Genomic DNA, 14,973 nt, shown 5'->3' with positions numbered 1-14,973 from the left:
AAGCCAAAAAAAACAAAGCAGAATCTGTAGACATTTGTGTGGCGTGATGTTCTTTGTTGTTGCGATTTTTTTTTTCTTTTTTTTTTTTTTTTCCTTCCAGCATGTGTTTTCTGTCATTTCGTTGGAGTCAGTCGCCCCCCATCCCCCCCTTCACCCCTCCCTGTGATCTTTCAATTTTTGAGGTCAGGGCGGCTTGAGCATGTGGAGTGGAGGGAGAGGGGAAATAGGAGCTGTGCATGGAGCTGGGGCTTGCGTTTATTACATGCGATGTGCAATTATTTATAGCAGCTGCAGGATTCCGACTCTTAAGATGCGGCATTTACCAGAGGGGGAAGGGGAAAAAAAAAAGCGGGGGGGGGGGGAGCTGAGAGAAAAAAAGGATGTCGTTCATAGTCTAGAGGGGCAGGATGATATCGATGTTGAAGCCGGAACCTCGCACGGGATCGCGGAGCGGCAGGGCAGAGGTGGTGCAAGCCAGGTACGGCTCTGAAGGAGGGCTCAGCCGCGGGTCTCAGCGTGGCCCCGGGGCCGCCTGCCCCCGTAGAGGGCGGCCCTGGCGCCTCCGCAAAGTTTCCGCCGTCTGCCGGTAACGACCAGAGGCGCTTCTGGCGGGAGCCGCGTCGCCTCCCCCGGCTCCCTCCGATCGCGGCGGGGCGGCGGCGGGTCGGGCTCGGACGCGGAGGTGAGGTGACCGGAGCTGGGTTTGAGGGTGACGGCGGTGCTCCTCGCCTCGGAGCCGGTGTCCGGGAGCCGGGCTCAGGCTGGGGAGGGGAGCGCTACGGGGGGGGAAGCTGTGAAGGGAGATCTCCCTCCTACCAGCGGTTCTTTTTAGCTAAAATATATCAAACGGTAAAAAAAAACAACTTTTACTCGCTGATTTGTGAACAACATCGACGGTAACGCTTTTTAAAAGCTGTGCTTTGCTGGAGGTAAAGCCTGGGCTTGTTTGACTTGCATTGTTCTTAAGGGTGGCGATTTGAGGGTAACAGATGTACTTGATGCTTCCTTAGCGTGTCTTTTTTTTTTTTTTTTTGCATGCAGTGAAGGAGGATCACAGTCCAGGAGTTACGGTCACGTTGTTAGGTATCCTAGCAGTCTGTTTTCATTAAAAAAAAATACTTAATGTTACTCTGTTTAGTGTAATTCTGCTTACTTGTATGTGCGTTTCAACGATATCGCTTGTAGATCTAACCAAGACGTGCTTATCCAGTGCAGCCATTGCGCAGTCTTGTTTAATTTTTGTTTTGTTTTGGGTGTTTTGTTTTTTTTTTTTCTGCATTCATTTACCGTTTCAGCCAGCGGGGGGAACACGCCGAAATTTCGGGTGCATTTTTTCCATGCTAGGTGTGTCTTTGCGCCTCCCGTCTTTGCGCTTCCAGGTGTGTGCGGTTTTGCTTAAATTCATCCCGCTGTCGTGTGATGTTGCTGTAAATGTGCCGGGAGGGGAAACAAAGGCATTAAAGAGCAGCACAAGTGTTTGTTGATCACCTGTTTGACTTCTCTACCATTGCGCTGAGCTAGATGCATGCCCGGTGTGCGTTCTTCTAATGGCATATGTAAATTTTAGGCAAGTACAAGGTAATTGTAGTTGAGGGTGATGGGGAGGGGAGGAAAAAAAGAATACTGTAAACTGACCTGCAACTTTTCAGTCGCATAATTTAACTGCACGATGATTTTTGTTTTAGCAGTCTTCGTCACTGATCGAGGCAAGTTTGTGTGCACTATTAGGCTTTTGCTAATTTCGCACTGACTTTTCCTCTCAGTTCCCAACTGGGCATGGTTACCTTGAGAGCTGTGCTATCAGCGCTGTCAGAGCATGCTCCGGTGGGGAGATCGGGTGTGTTCTATTTTTAATACTATTTAATGAAGATGCTTCTCACTCTGCAATATACGAAGCATAATGGAAGAGCAGAGCGATGATTGGTTATGGATACTGGAAAAGGAAAAATGCAAAGGTAAAAAACGGAAATCCCTCAAATATTTCTATTAGATTAATGAAAGAAAATGCAGCTGTGCAGAAAGGTGATCGATTAGCTTGTTTTAAGTCAAACTCTGTTGTCTAAAATGGTTTTTAAAAATTTTTTTAAAGTTATATGAAACAAGCTGTAGATAGGTAATGATTTTGCTCCGTTGGTAAATCTGATTGTACTTGGGAATGCTTAAGTCGAAGAAGAGTATTCTATTCTAGTTCTTTTTTTATTGTTGAAATGTTTTATGATGGAGTAGCGCTAAGGAATATCTTAAGTATTTATTTTTTTCTTACGCTAGCCGTTTTTAGTGATCAACTATTTATGTTCTTATTGGTAGCCTCCTGAAGTGGGAGTTTTGAGTTTTTATTCCTTGCAGTTAAAAGTTTAATTCAGTTGATATTAAAAATCATTGTTGCATGTGATGCTCGCAAGCAGCTGTAAATGTGTTGCGATATATGTGTAAAGGAAAATACTTATAGATAACTACAGTGTATGCTTTTACGCAGGATGCATGTAGATACTTTTGAGAAACTGCCTTGTTGAGTTCCACGTATCTGTAGTCACAAATCCATTTAGTAGCTATTTGCAACAATCCATGTACTCGGAATCATATAGAGAAACTCTTGATTAAAGATATCTTCTGTAAAACAACTGTATTTTCTCTCTGTTGCCTACAGTTTTACAGGATGGTGGTCTAAGAAACGGCTGAGTACCCCTCCTGCAAAATCCTTTTCCAGGCAATAATTTCTTACTGCTATGTACTAGTCCTTTTGCCTGCCCCAGGGCTAAGTGTGCAAGTGAGGGTTGCTCGGATGAGTGTTACACTGGATTGTACCCTTGAAGGAAAAATTACATAAAAATGATGGAGGAAACACAATGGGATTTTTAACACAAGTGTAATAGTTAGTCTCGGAGAGAGAGAAGAACAGCGCAACAGTCTCTTTTAAACTTTATCCTGCTAGAGTGAAACTGTGGGCCAAATAGTGTTTTCCTGGTGGTGCTGCTTTTCCTGTGGGCTTTAGTGGCGTTACTTGCATGATTACAGTAAACTCAACTTGGCCTGATAAATCACTGTTGCTAAACAGAATTTCTGTGAGTACATTAAAGAAATCGACAGTGTCTTAAAATCTGCTGCGCTCTTGGATTCCTCCCAGGTTATGATTTTAACAACTAACTTTAAACTTGAAATGAATGGGAGGGAAGGGAAAGTGCGCTAATTCTAGGATGACTTACTTATAGTCTGCCTTTCCTCCTGTAGGCATCGCTCTCACTACAGTCAATGGGAGCTTTAAATTTGGAAGTGCTTCCAGGGTTTGGTTCAATGGTTTTAACAGTGCTAAAGAGAGACACGGGGACAAATCTCCAGCAGCTGTAAATTGATATAGTTCCATTGGTTTTAAGAACAGTATAGGTTTACACCAGCTGATGATACACCCCTCTGCTCGTAACATACAGGATCTGTAACTTGCATTGAGTGGTATTATCAATTTTGATGACATTAATTTTGGAGTAGGAAAATTATTTTGGCAGATTGGCAACTCCTTGTTTATAGGGACTACTCACAAAGGAATGGCTTGATCCAGTGAGTGCTCCCAGCTCAATTTATTTGCTCAGTTGTAAAGAGAATTTGTAACTTACATGATTGTTTAAAGGAAATGCTGTTCGTGTTAAGTAACCTATTTTCAAAAATATTGTTCAAGATTGGCTAGTTGAGAAGTAATGTAACTACCATGCAATAAACTTGCAAAATCCGTTTGTCCCCTGCTCATTCATTTACTAGTATGAAGTTCTGTATTAGTATTCTCAGCAGGTAGTAAGTCAAGCAAATGGGTTACTTTTTCTTCTAGAAGATTGAAACATTCATCAAACAAGTAATACATGACAAAGACTGTACGTTCCAGTGGAGAGCATTTGATTCTGAAGACTTGAAAGTACTATGTATGAACATCTTTGTATCTGTATGGTAATATGCATTTCTAGGGCGCGTTCTGTTTTGATGACAAAATTCAACCCAGGTAAGTAGGATTTTCCTCATTTGGAGGCTGGGTAAATTGACTTGCAGATAAATTATGCAAACCATGTGAGGTCACTCATGGGGTTTTTGACAGCCATCAAGTGAGACCTATTCCGGTCTCCAGTGTTAGGTGGGTCACTCCTGGATGATGTCTCCCTGATTAATTGCTGGTTTTCATTTTGCTTTCTAATTTTTCCACTTCGTACAAGAAATGATGAGTTTCAGAAACACGTAGATTAAATTGTTTATAACTATTAAAAATATTTTGGTTTTATCTAAAAATTTAATGATAAATGCTTCTAGCAAGGAAATGCCTTTGGAACAAGTGCAAGGAATGTTTTATATCTGCTCCTGGTTTCTTTTGGAAATACATTAAACATGCTTATAAATTCATGTAGATGTACTGGCTGCTCTTACGGAACTGGATATGTTTTTCTTGGGTTCTTGTTTAAGAAGGAGAATTAAACCCAAATCATGATAACAGCCACTATGGTTTGCGTGAGTATGCCACTGTGCACACACATGCAATGTATTAGAAAAGTAAAAAAAGACATTACGGTATGAACCTACAATACTTTTTGTTTTAATTAAGACTTATTTCTCGATAAATAATATCTGTGATGTGTTCTTGTCTAGTAAGTCCTCATTTGTCAGTGAAGGTCCAAACCACTTAGTTATAGGCTGTAAGAGGTAAACTGCTCGTCATTTTCTTAGATGTTTGAAGTAACTCTAGTTCTAGACTGTGTTACCTCATATGGTGGTTTTACAGTAGGTTAACTTGATGATGCATTGTCAGTGACCCTATGTAAGAGTGCTCCCTATTTAGAAGTCTGTTTTTTCCTTAATTTAATGTTTAAGAATACATAAATGATCTATGTTAATTCTTAATGTGTGGCATTTGCAATTCAAAATCACTAATTGCAGGGGGAGAGTATTGTCTGTGACACACTGTGTCATCTTTAGGGGAGGAAAGAAAAACACCAACCAAACCTGAACAAATGCTTTCATACTGTTGTACCACAGTTTCCCTCTTCCACCTGTTAATAATGTTGCCAGTTTTTACTACCATTTCCTTTTTCACTGTTGTGGTTCCCAGGCTTTCAGGTAATCCATCATCAGTACACTTCTTTAGCGGTTCCTTGGAAAAAGGTGTTGCGGAAAATGTCTCCTCATTCAAATGTATCGGGTTTTAAGTGTATGGTGAGATTTTTAAACTGTGTGAAATCATTCTGGATTCCTAAATAAATAATAAGCTGGTGTATGAAAACGTTACATCACTTTTTTTACCTGCCTCCCCTTCCCCCTGTTCCCTTATACTGAGAGGAAGATGTGGGGAGAAACAAGGAGTAAACAAAATAACATATTTTACGGGAGTGAGTTCAGAAAGAGCTATTTAGATGAAATCATTGCTACTGCGATAAACAATGAAAAATACTAGACAGTCCACAGGTTTTTCTGTTAATACTGAAGAAGCTATGAAGTGTGAGAGAGTGATAATGTCCTACAGCATGACTTAGCTGAAATGCAGAAGGCATAGTTAGGCAGTGACAGCTGGGAATTCGAAATTTATGATTTGGATATCCAATGACTTTCTGAAGCAGGGGGCTTAGAGTATTTTCTAGTCACTGGCAATATATGGAGGCAGTAACCATGTCAGACTGTTCTCAGGGCAGACACGTTCACACAGCATATGTTGAAATATGTAAGGTGAGAAGTGCATTTTTTTGTGAGTGAAAGAAACTGTTGTTCACGGAGAAACTGGGACATTTTATGCTTCTTTTTCCAAATTAGATGTCTGCTCTTGATCTTTTCAAGCCAAGAGTCACGGTTAACAAGAAGAGAACCATGAGAAAGAAAAGTTCTATGAAAAGTGTTCTTGTAATTTAATGCTTTCTGGTATATTTCTCATTTAGTCTCAGGCAATACAATGATTTATTTATGAGCTGTTTATATAGCATCCATGTTAAAATTATAGAAGCTTAGTAACATCTTCGAACTGATAAAGCTGCCTTGGAGCTTTGAGTCAAAGGAAAGCTTAAATGGTCAGCAGAACAGTGTTAAATAGTAAGGAATTAAAAAACAAACAAAAACCCCAAAATGAAACAAAACCAAAAAACCTACCACCACCACCAAAACAAAACAAAAAAGCTGCAACAAACCAAACACATCAAACAAACCACTCCTCCCCCACCTCTTCCAGCACTTAAATACTATTTTTTATTTCTGGAAGTTTTTGTCTTCTGTTTGAAATCTGTGCTAAAACACAAAACATAAATATATACAAATCAACTACTTTCAAGTTTCTATTTCATTGCAATTTTTGTGGCCACAGAGTGGTGATTTTTTAAATTTTTTTTTTTTTTAATGGATTCATAAAATCATCAGAGCCAGTTTTATATTCTAGGAATTGAATTGCATCATCAAAAGCATGCCCGAACAGCTAATAATTTTGTCATTAGTTAATCCAGTTGCAGTATTTGTATTTTTATTGCCTTGTGAGTTGAAGTGTCCCTGTGCCTTCAATACAGAAAGCATTTTATAAGTTTTCATTACTTCATGAAATATGAGACTGTGGTGCTTTTCTTTACAGGGAGTGCATGCATCCTGGTTTGGGTGCCTTGCAGAGCTGCTGGTGGTGTAATGCTTTATTTACTGTGAACCAAAGTTATTGTAATTTATTCCCAAATAAAAGGGATGGCAAGGCTTTTTGGTTGAATGAAGCTAATGCAGATAAACTGCAGTGATTTGAAGCGTGTTATAAACACAACTGAATTGTCGTACAGTTAAATACTCCATGCTAATTCATATTGAATTCAATTGGAAGTTTTACTGAGGAGCAGACCTTAGTGTTGATGCTCTCATGTGAAGTAGGTGCAGCACGGTGCGCTTCTGGAGGTTATATCTACTTTATGCTTCTTGGGTATTTGTGCCATTGAACTTAATTTGAAATGATTTGTCTTCAGTTGCACAAAAGTAAATTGTAAATTGCAGTGGTTCAAACTCAACTTTAAGGTTTCTCTATTTTCAAGCAACTATTTCATTTCTAAATACATTGCCATTGGCATAACATTTAGAATTGTTTGAATGAGCTTGCTTAATGTATTATAAAGTATTTGTCATGGAATCAGAAATGTTTATGGTGTCATAAAAGCTTAAGGAGAAACACATCAAATAAATCGGTCCACTCTAAAGGCTCGCTACAGATTTTAACGTAAACTCGGGAAATGTCTGATAGCTTTATAATTTCTGTGCTTTATAAGCCATGAAATGTGAAGTCGGGAGGTCTGACTTTAGTGCTTTTGGTTTTTGTTCATTTTAGAAAAATTCAGAGCTTGCTTCTAAAAAATAAAAAAGAGTGGACATAGATCTAAAAGGAAAGCATGATGAACACATAGGGCATCTTAAAGTGCTGTGTTAATAACACAGTACACTGAAGAAGATTATAACAAAATTGTTTTTGCTTCAGGTACGGTTTTTGGGGAAGCTTTAATTCATAAACAACAAGTTTAACTTAATTGGAAAATGCATTGTATTTAGCAGCTTTATGTATCTCAACATGATTTGCCACTTCGGTATAGCAATCTGTTCTGCATCTGAGCAGCAAAATGGAGTGGTGTCTAGTGACAACAACTGTGGCAAGCAGGGTAAGAATCCTCTTAGATACTGAAGCAATGAGTTATTACTGATGGATAATGTAACTTTTGTTTAATTTGTGTACTGATGAAAATGACAGCATTTGAAAGAAGTCCTTGAATGACCCGCTTCTTGAAGTAACCATCTTAAAATCAGAGGCTAAGATAAGGGAGCATTGGGGTAAGGTACATAATGGAGGATTAGCAGCAGTAGTACAGCTTGTAAAGTGAAATCAGGTTGTGACGCATCAGAATTAGAAGGACAACAAAGGAAAGGAGGACTTTCAGGAGATATTCCCTGAAGAGGAAGTAATTGGAATTTCAGATCACCCAGAGAAAATACATAGGTGTGAAGCCTCTTTTCAATATAATAGATTTTCAGTTTTTAAAGTAATAATAAATATAATAAGATAATAATAATTTAAAAATCCTTACACATGTGATTTATCTTTGCATGGAGGATTGGGACAAAGTGAGTACTCCACTGCAATCACAGTTGATCTCCTCAAATCTGAGGCTGTAGGAATTGTAAATGATCTGTGTCTTCCAAATTTTGCTCTTGCGGAATTGCTCCTCTCTGCCACCTATCTGGCAGAACAGAAGGGAAGATAATGAAATTGTTGCCAGGTTCTGACACGGCAGTGTGCGCTAGGATGATGCTTCTTAGCCTGGCATAATGTCAGCGTATGAAGCTGGAGGGTGAATCCTGGGGAGAAATGCAAGATCATGGGCTCTCTAGTATGTAGTCGGTTCTTCTATGAGAATAAATGGGTTGCTGTCTTAATAGCTCTTGTCTCAGCATGCCAATAATGTCATAAATTAGTTGCGTATTTACTGAAATAGCATAATGTGCCCTGTGACTGTGTCAATTCACACCTTTCTGTAAAGGGCTTTGTGTTGGAGAAGGATTATCAGAAAACAGCAGACTGACACAAATCTTAATGCAGCATTTTGACTGCCTGTGGTTATGCTACCGGTAACCATATAGCCATAGCCCTGGGGCTGTGGTTCCTGCAGACACCCTGTCCGCTTATTCTTTTGTCATGATCATTTCCGCAATGCGGGAGGAAGATGCGGCAAGTGCCTACCTCTTCCAAAGCCCACACGTTTCTTTGATGCGTTTGTCACTCCTCAGGGTTTGCTGTTTTTTCTGCTTTTTGTTTTGTTTTTTTTTTGCTTTTAAGCAGAACAGAGAACATAATTTGTACTCAGGAAGGCCAATTATAATTTTACAAATAATTTCTTAGAGAGCTGTATGTTCAAATAATTGCTGCCCTTTTCTATGTTACTGTTACGTTCAATGTCCAGGCGATGAAAGTCAAAATGTAGATTCATTTGGCACCTGTTCCTGCTTGTGTTTTATAACATGTCACGTCTTTATTAACGTTGTCAGACACTTCAAGCCATCTGTATTAAAACTACATCAGTAGAAGAGCGGTTCAGAAAACAGACAATAAAATATCAGCACTTCTTAACAAAACATTTTATTGATTAAACAACATAACTTCAATACGTAGAAAGATGAAATCAGTTTTGATTACTTCAGTACTTTGAGAGCAACTGTGCTAATACTCTATTCTTGACTGGCCTAAAAAATGACAGCAGATCGAGCAATTCAGTTGTGTATTATGAATGAATGCCATGGCACAGGAATGTGTTTGCTAGATTTGCATTGACTTGACATCATAAAGAAGGAGGACCGTAAGTGACCCAATACTTATGATGTGTAGTTAAGTGTCCCTCTTGAATGCGTCATTTATTACCTACACTGAATAGTTGGAATGAGCCTGGCAGATGATGGTGTAACATACCAGTGCTCCTCAGAACATCAGCTGCATGTACAAGCAATTTCAGTGTCTATTCATTGCCAGACAGATGATCTTAATAAAAGGAATTCAGAGCCTCCATTTTTGACCTCTGATGGTTTATTCTGGGGCCAGTAACTTGAGGTACTGTTGTTATTAAACATTGTAAAATTGGAAAATGGAGAGAATTTCAAGTAGCCTCACGATGTCAGCAAAGAAAACAAATACAGAGGGGAGCTAATGTCTTATTCTTCTGGCAGCAGCCCAGTGTGTGAAGTAAAGCACACTGAAGTTAGGAGACTTACTGCATCCTTATGTGTAACACACAAACAAGGGATCTTCCATACCCCTGACTTAAAGATTGCTGAAAGCACACAGAATTAAATATTAGAGAAATTCACTGCAATCTTAATATAAACTCTTTTCTGGTTTTGTTTCTTGATGTATGTATTCTAAGCAGTCTCTACCATTTATGTCTCTCCCTCTTTTCTGGCTGTTTCCACACATGCATCAGTTGTCTTGGTTCTGCTCCTCACATTGTCTGGCCATTCTTCTTACTGGGCATTTGCTTTTGTAAGTTGTGCCCCTTGTGTGAACTTCCCTTTGTTAAACTGACCCTTCTGATTTTTCTTGGTTTTTCATCATTTACTCAAGTTTCCCAGCTTTTGTTTCTTGCCTCTGTCTATATCAGTTGCTTGCCCCTGTTTGAAATGCCTGAAAACTTTGATTTAATCATCATATAAAAGTGCACTCTTAAAACTTCTGTAGATACTTGGATAGTGAGTTTATAGTAAAACATGTCATATAAAGCATACTATCATCATTCAAAATATTCTGATACCCTGATCTTTTGGACTTTGTTTTGGTATTTCTTAAGAAGGGAGTGCCAAAACAGCTCGGATTTCATCTGTGAAAAAAAAAGGTTTTGTGGTGTGATCTAGAAGACTTTGTGCTGTGGAGGTTTTGTGTACAGCTCTTATAAGTGTACCTGGGTCCCTTTGAAGCCTCCATTCAAATTCATTAGCTCCATCAAATCCAATATATGTGTGATGCTCCTGGAAAATATTGTGTCCTGAACTCTCCATCTGTTTATGTAGATTTTTTTTTCTTTGTTTAGTAATATTTTCAATAAATTTCATATTAGCTGGTTGCTTAGAAAATAAAGCATAATGGAAATGAGATAAAATTAAATGCTTTCAATAGTGTGTTTGTTGTCAAAGACTTCTTACATGTTGACTCTCAGACCTTTCAGATGGGATTGCTGTCTATGGTATGAGCAGGACATCCCAATAAGTGGAATAGTACTTAATGCATTACATTGGATGCAGTTTACTGTGTTATTGGGTTGTGCAATGGAGAGAGGAAAAAATGGATGGAGTTCTTACGTAGAGAATGATTTAGTATTTTGTGTATCTGTGCACTTGTTGAATAAGCTTGGAAACTGCACCAAAAGCTGAGGGTTATATATAGTCTTCTTATAACTGATTATAATGATTGTGTAGCCACAGATCACGTTCAAAAGTGGAGGAGACTGGTTGATTTTAAAGATAGCTACCAACTAAGAAATCTAGCTGTCTACATTTGAGGACCTATGCTAAATACATAATCCATTTTTGTGAAATGTTTATATAGAAGCTACTTGTAAAGACAGGGAAATAAAAGAACTGTTGGCTGAGATTTCTCACTGAAGTGGAAGACTGATGTGTTTGAAAGAGCGTGGTTTGCTGCCATTATCTGAAAGCTGGTATTTTATTTTTCCTGGAAATCTAATATTTTTTCCTATATTTTGGTTGTTGTTTTTTTTTTTTTTCCCTCTTTTCATTCACTGTTGCTGAGATATAGCAGGAGAAGTGCCTGTACTCAGCTGCCAGTTATGGATTTAATTCAGTTATTTGTTTTTCAGTAATCTGATTGCTATTAGTGCCTAGTTCACTAAGTGCCGCTGTACTCTGGTAGTTTATTATGAAAGTAACATTACGAGTATTCCAAAACCTAATAAAGAAATAATGGCAGCAGTCTGAACAGGTGATGTATAGTAGCTATAAACTTTTTTTTTTTCCTTCTTTTTTTTAATTTTAATCTTCAGACTGGTGGGCAGTCAGCTCAGTCATCTCTCAAGCAGCATTGAACTGAAGAAATATCTCACCAGTTAAAGACAAAATTGTGTATTGTGTGGAGTTATTCCGTGTTTCAGAGGGATGTCATACTAACAGGTTGTTTAATCCACAAATAATGGTGCCAATTCTCTCCTCAGTGTACTCAATGATAATTGAATTATTGAGTTCAGTTGTTGCCAAGGAGATGATTTGTGATTTTTGAAAGCATGTGTGTAAATGTCTGTAGAAACCCAGAAGACTTGGAACACAGTGAGATGGGTTTGTTTTTTCATGTAGCCTATGTTTAAGTTGAAGGAAAGCTATTTTTTATTGACCTAATTCTCTAGTCTTAATCATTGCAAATAAAGGCATGAAAATGTTAGTCCATATAACCCTCTTGCTGCAACTTGGAGAAATAAGTAACTGGAATATGCATCTGTAGCAGGAGACTGGGACGGCTAGAATATCCTCCTGAAATGCTCATCTACATATTTTATGGTCTCTTAAGTTTTAGCTGCAATGTTTATATTTCTGAGTAAAACTGCATTGAGCTCCTTTCCAAATGACTGTATTACCGGTCTGCTGCTAGACTGCATTTCCAATGTAGTGGATAGGAGAACAACTGGATTCCGTTTGGAAGATAGGCAGAACACTTTTTTTTTCAGCTTTCTGCTAAATTCATAAATTGGAACAGGTGAACTCCCATTATGCAGGGAAGGGAAGCTGCTATAAAAATAACATTGCTTTGTGTTCTTCAGCCCACCAGAGTGACTGTAGATGCAAAATGCAGTCTTTACAATCCCCACTCTTGTGCTCACTAGTGTCAGCAAAATGAAAATAAACTTTGTCAAAAACACTTTTTGGCTGGCAAAAATGTAAAACCAACCAAACAAAAAGCTCCACCAAAAACACAACCAGAAAACCCTAAACAAAACATCAAAAACCACTCCCCACCCCCAACAAACAAAGAAACAAAAACAAAGAAGTTGAAAGTGAGGATGATAACACTGGGTTAGTTACTCCTGCTGTGAAGGGCTCTGTTGTAGCATGGGGAAGGGTGTATGAAAAAGTCTGGCAGTGGTAATGGCCTAGTGGAGGCCTGTTCCTCTCTGCCCTGCACAGGCTATAGGTGGTGGCTGTGATAGTTGTAAAATGACCGTTTACCTCAAGAAACAGAAGAAAACCCTTTTAAAAATTGTCTAACTAGTCTGACAAGAGAGAGGATGCGTTTGCAGATAAACAGGGCTGCTGCCTTTTAAAGAGTATTTTGTGGTACAGACAGTGAAATACCATGACAGGTTTGTATTAGGGGTTGGTTTGTTTGTTGTTGTTTGGTTTTTTTTTTTATCAGGAAGGGGACAGATTTTCAGTACTTCCAAATGCCTGTCTGAGGTTATTTGGATTATTTTGGGTTATTCTTTTTCAGTGAAGACTTTTAAAAATATTTATATCTTAAAAAGGGACCTTTCTGACAGTGGCAATAGCTACAAATTCAAATGCTACCGATAGCATCAGTTGGTGAGATGCATGACTTACCAATAGCCTCATAGAAAATGGCTTTCCTAAAGAGTGCTTTTTCTAAAGAGCAAAGACAGGTAAACGGGTGTGATGTGAGAGAGTAACATGAAGCAATTTCAAGAGGGAAATGGTCTACCATGAGACAGGAACTTGGAGGAAGATATTTGAGCAATAGAAATCTCTCTCTATTGTTCAGTTTTTTCTTTATTTTTTTTCCTAACATTCTCTAGCACTGAATTTCCCTTCCTCATGCTCAGCTTTAAAAAGGATCAATGTCCCCTGGGAAGGAGAATAGGCAGTCAGCCATCTCTCATCAGTGTGAAACTTCTTAACAAAGATTCATTTGCGGAGTGAATAGAGGAAGAAAACAAAGCAAAAAATAATAGATTTTAAACAAAAAATGCACTTTTGGCATCGTCTGCACTTCCCTATAACAAGTAAGCTGTCCAACTACTAACTGGGGTGACCCAGAGTGTGTCTGTACAACACAGTGGCAGTCGTACTACGTGGTAGACAGTGAGAAGAAAACCCATGGTATAAATGAATATTCCCGTCAAGGCTTTGAAAAGCACCGGGAGCACATTCAAACTTGGGTAGTGAAAGCAGACTTGAAGTGAAAATCAGCCCATCGCGTTGTTCAGTTTGCACAAATACTCTATGGTGTACTTTAATGGGTGTACAGCTGACGTACTAGAGATGCAAGATATCCTAGACAAGTACTCCTCCTGTGTAAGTGAAATATGAAAAGATGGTCTGAGAAGTGTAGGCACTGCTAAGCAGGCTAGTAGAAGAAATCTGAAGAAGAGCATTCTACTTTCAATACTGTGTTTATTGTAAATAACTAAAATACCATCACTTTAGATGCTGATGTGACTACCTGTTTTTCCCTCTGTTTATTGTCAGTGTTGTGATGCAGGCTTCCAGACTGCTTATTTCTGAGTTTATTTCTCTTAGGAAATGAATCTGAGCCATTATGATAAATTACTTGTAAATACTATTGCGGTCTGATTAGATTTATAACAAAGTGCATCCTGTAGACAGCATTTTGCATAAATAAAAGCACTTCTCTTGCTCTTTCACTTTCCTACCTGCTATCTTGTACTAGTAGCATCTTGTAGTTCCTAAAACAGTTTGATTGAGCGGGTGCAGTTCACTGTAATGTGCTTTAGGTGGTCATACAAAAGAAGCATGGAAGGTTTTTCCTGATTGTTAATACTATTGTTAAAAATGCCAGACTTCTGGGTTCCTTGTTACATGCCTTGTATCTTCCTGTATAGACAAAAAATGTTTTAAAATATGCATACAGTTTTGTAAGTGGCTTCTCTTCATACACACGTATTCACCTACCTGCCACAAGAGTTTCAGGGTGCAGAGGGGGCACTGGAAAATGGTGTCCACGTACCTGGGGAAGAAGGTGCTGGTTACCCATCTAGCTCTTGTTTTGACCAACTTCATTACTCATTTAAATGCTTTCTTCCTCAGTGCCCTTACCTGGAAGGAGATAGTAACTTTTTTTGTGTTTATATTCCCTGAATGTGTGGTGTTTTCCTCCTTAATTAGAGATTATGGCATTTTAGGGATTTATAATAAAGAGGCACTACAGGAATATACACTTTCCCTCTATGGTGCTAATATTGGCAAATACAACAAAGTTAAGGTACCTTCACAAGTTAGCTCAGTCACGGTTATCCTTTTTGTGTAGTCTTTGAATCCACAGAAAATACAAAGACATTAACTTTGCTGCTGTTACTCTCTGCAGTCAGTGTTGGATATTACTGCCTTTTTAGCAATTCCTTTCCAGCCAGTTCTAGCAGGTGATAATGTTGAAGAATTTGAACAAGTACAAGACAAATAGGATTTGAAAAAACATCACCATATGTTAAAAAAAAAAAAAAAAAAGGTCAGAATCATGTTAAAATTTAAGAATTTTGGTACCTG

At 38.5% G+C, this 14,973-nt stretch overlaps 1 protein-coding gene across 45 annotated transcripts in view; it reads left to right on the top strand.

The window, feature by feature from the left end:
* ARPP21 (cAMP regulated phosphoprotein 21) overlaps positions 1–14,973 on the top strand; it is a 200,448-nt gene that overhangs the window by 60,328 nt on the left and 125,147 nt on the right. For 10 of the 45 annotated variants that reach the window (XM_065051891.1, XM_065051899.1, XM_065051871.1 and 7 more), the window contains exons 2-3: positions 1,042–1,083; positions 1,689–1,955. The exons of 10 other annotated variants lie outside the window; for them this stretch is intronic. The gene's annotated coding sequence lies outside the window, so the exon portion shown is untranslated. Of the gene's footprint in view, positions 1–364; positions 683–1,041; positions 1,084–1,394; positions 1,568–1,685; positions 1,956–14,973 lie in introns of those variants that run through there. 25 more of the 45 variants (XM_065051893.1, XM_065051874.1, XM_065051905.1 and 22 more) reach the window with 23 other exon arrangements.

This window comes from Columba livia, chromosome 2, assembly GCF_036013475.1.
Source record: "Columba livia isolate bColLiv1 breed racing homer chromosome 2, bColLiv1.pat.W.v2, whole genome shotgun sequence".
NCBI classification, from domain to species: domain Eukaryota; kingdom Metazoa; phylum Chordata; class Aves; order Columbiformes; family Columbidae; genus Columba; species Columba livia.
This window is presented reverse-complemented; position numbering and strand designations above follow the sequence as displayed.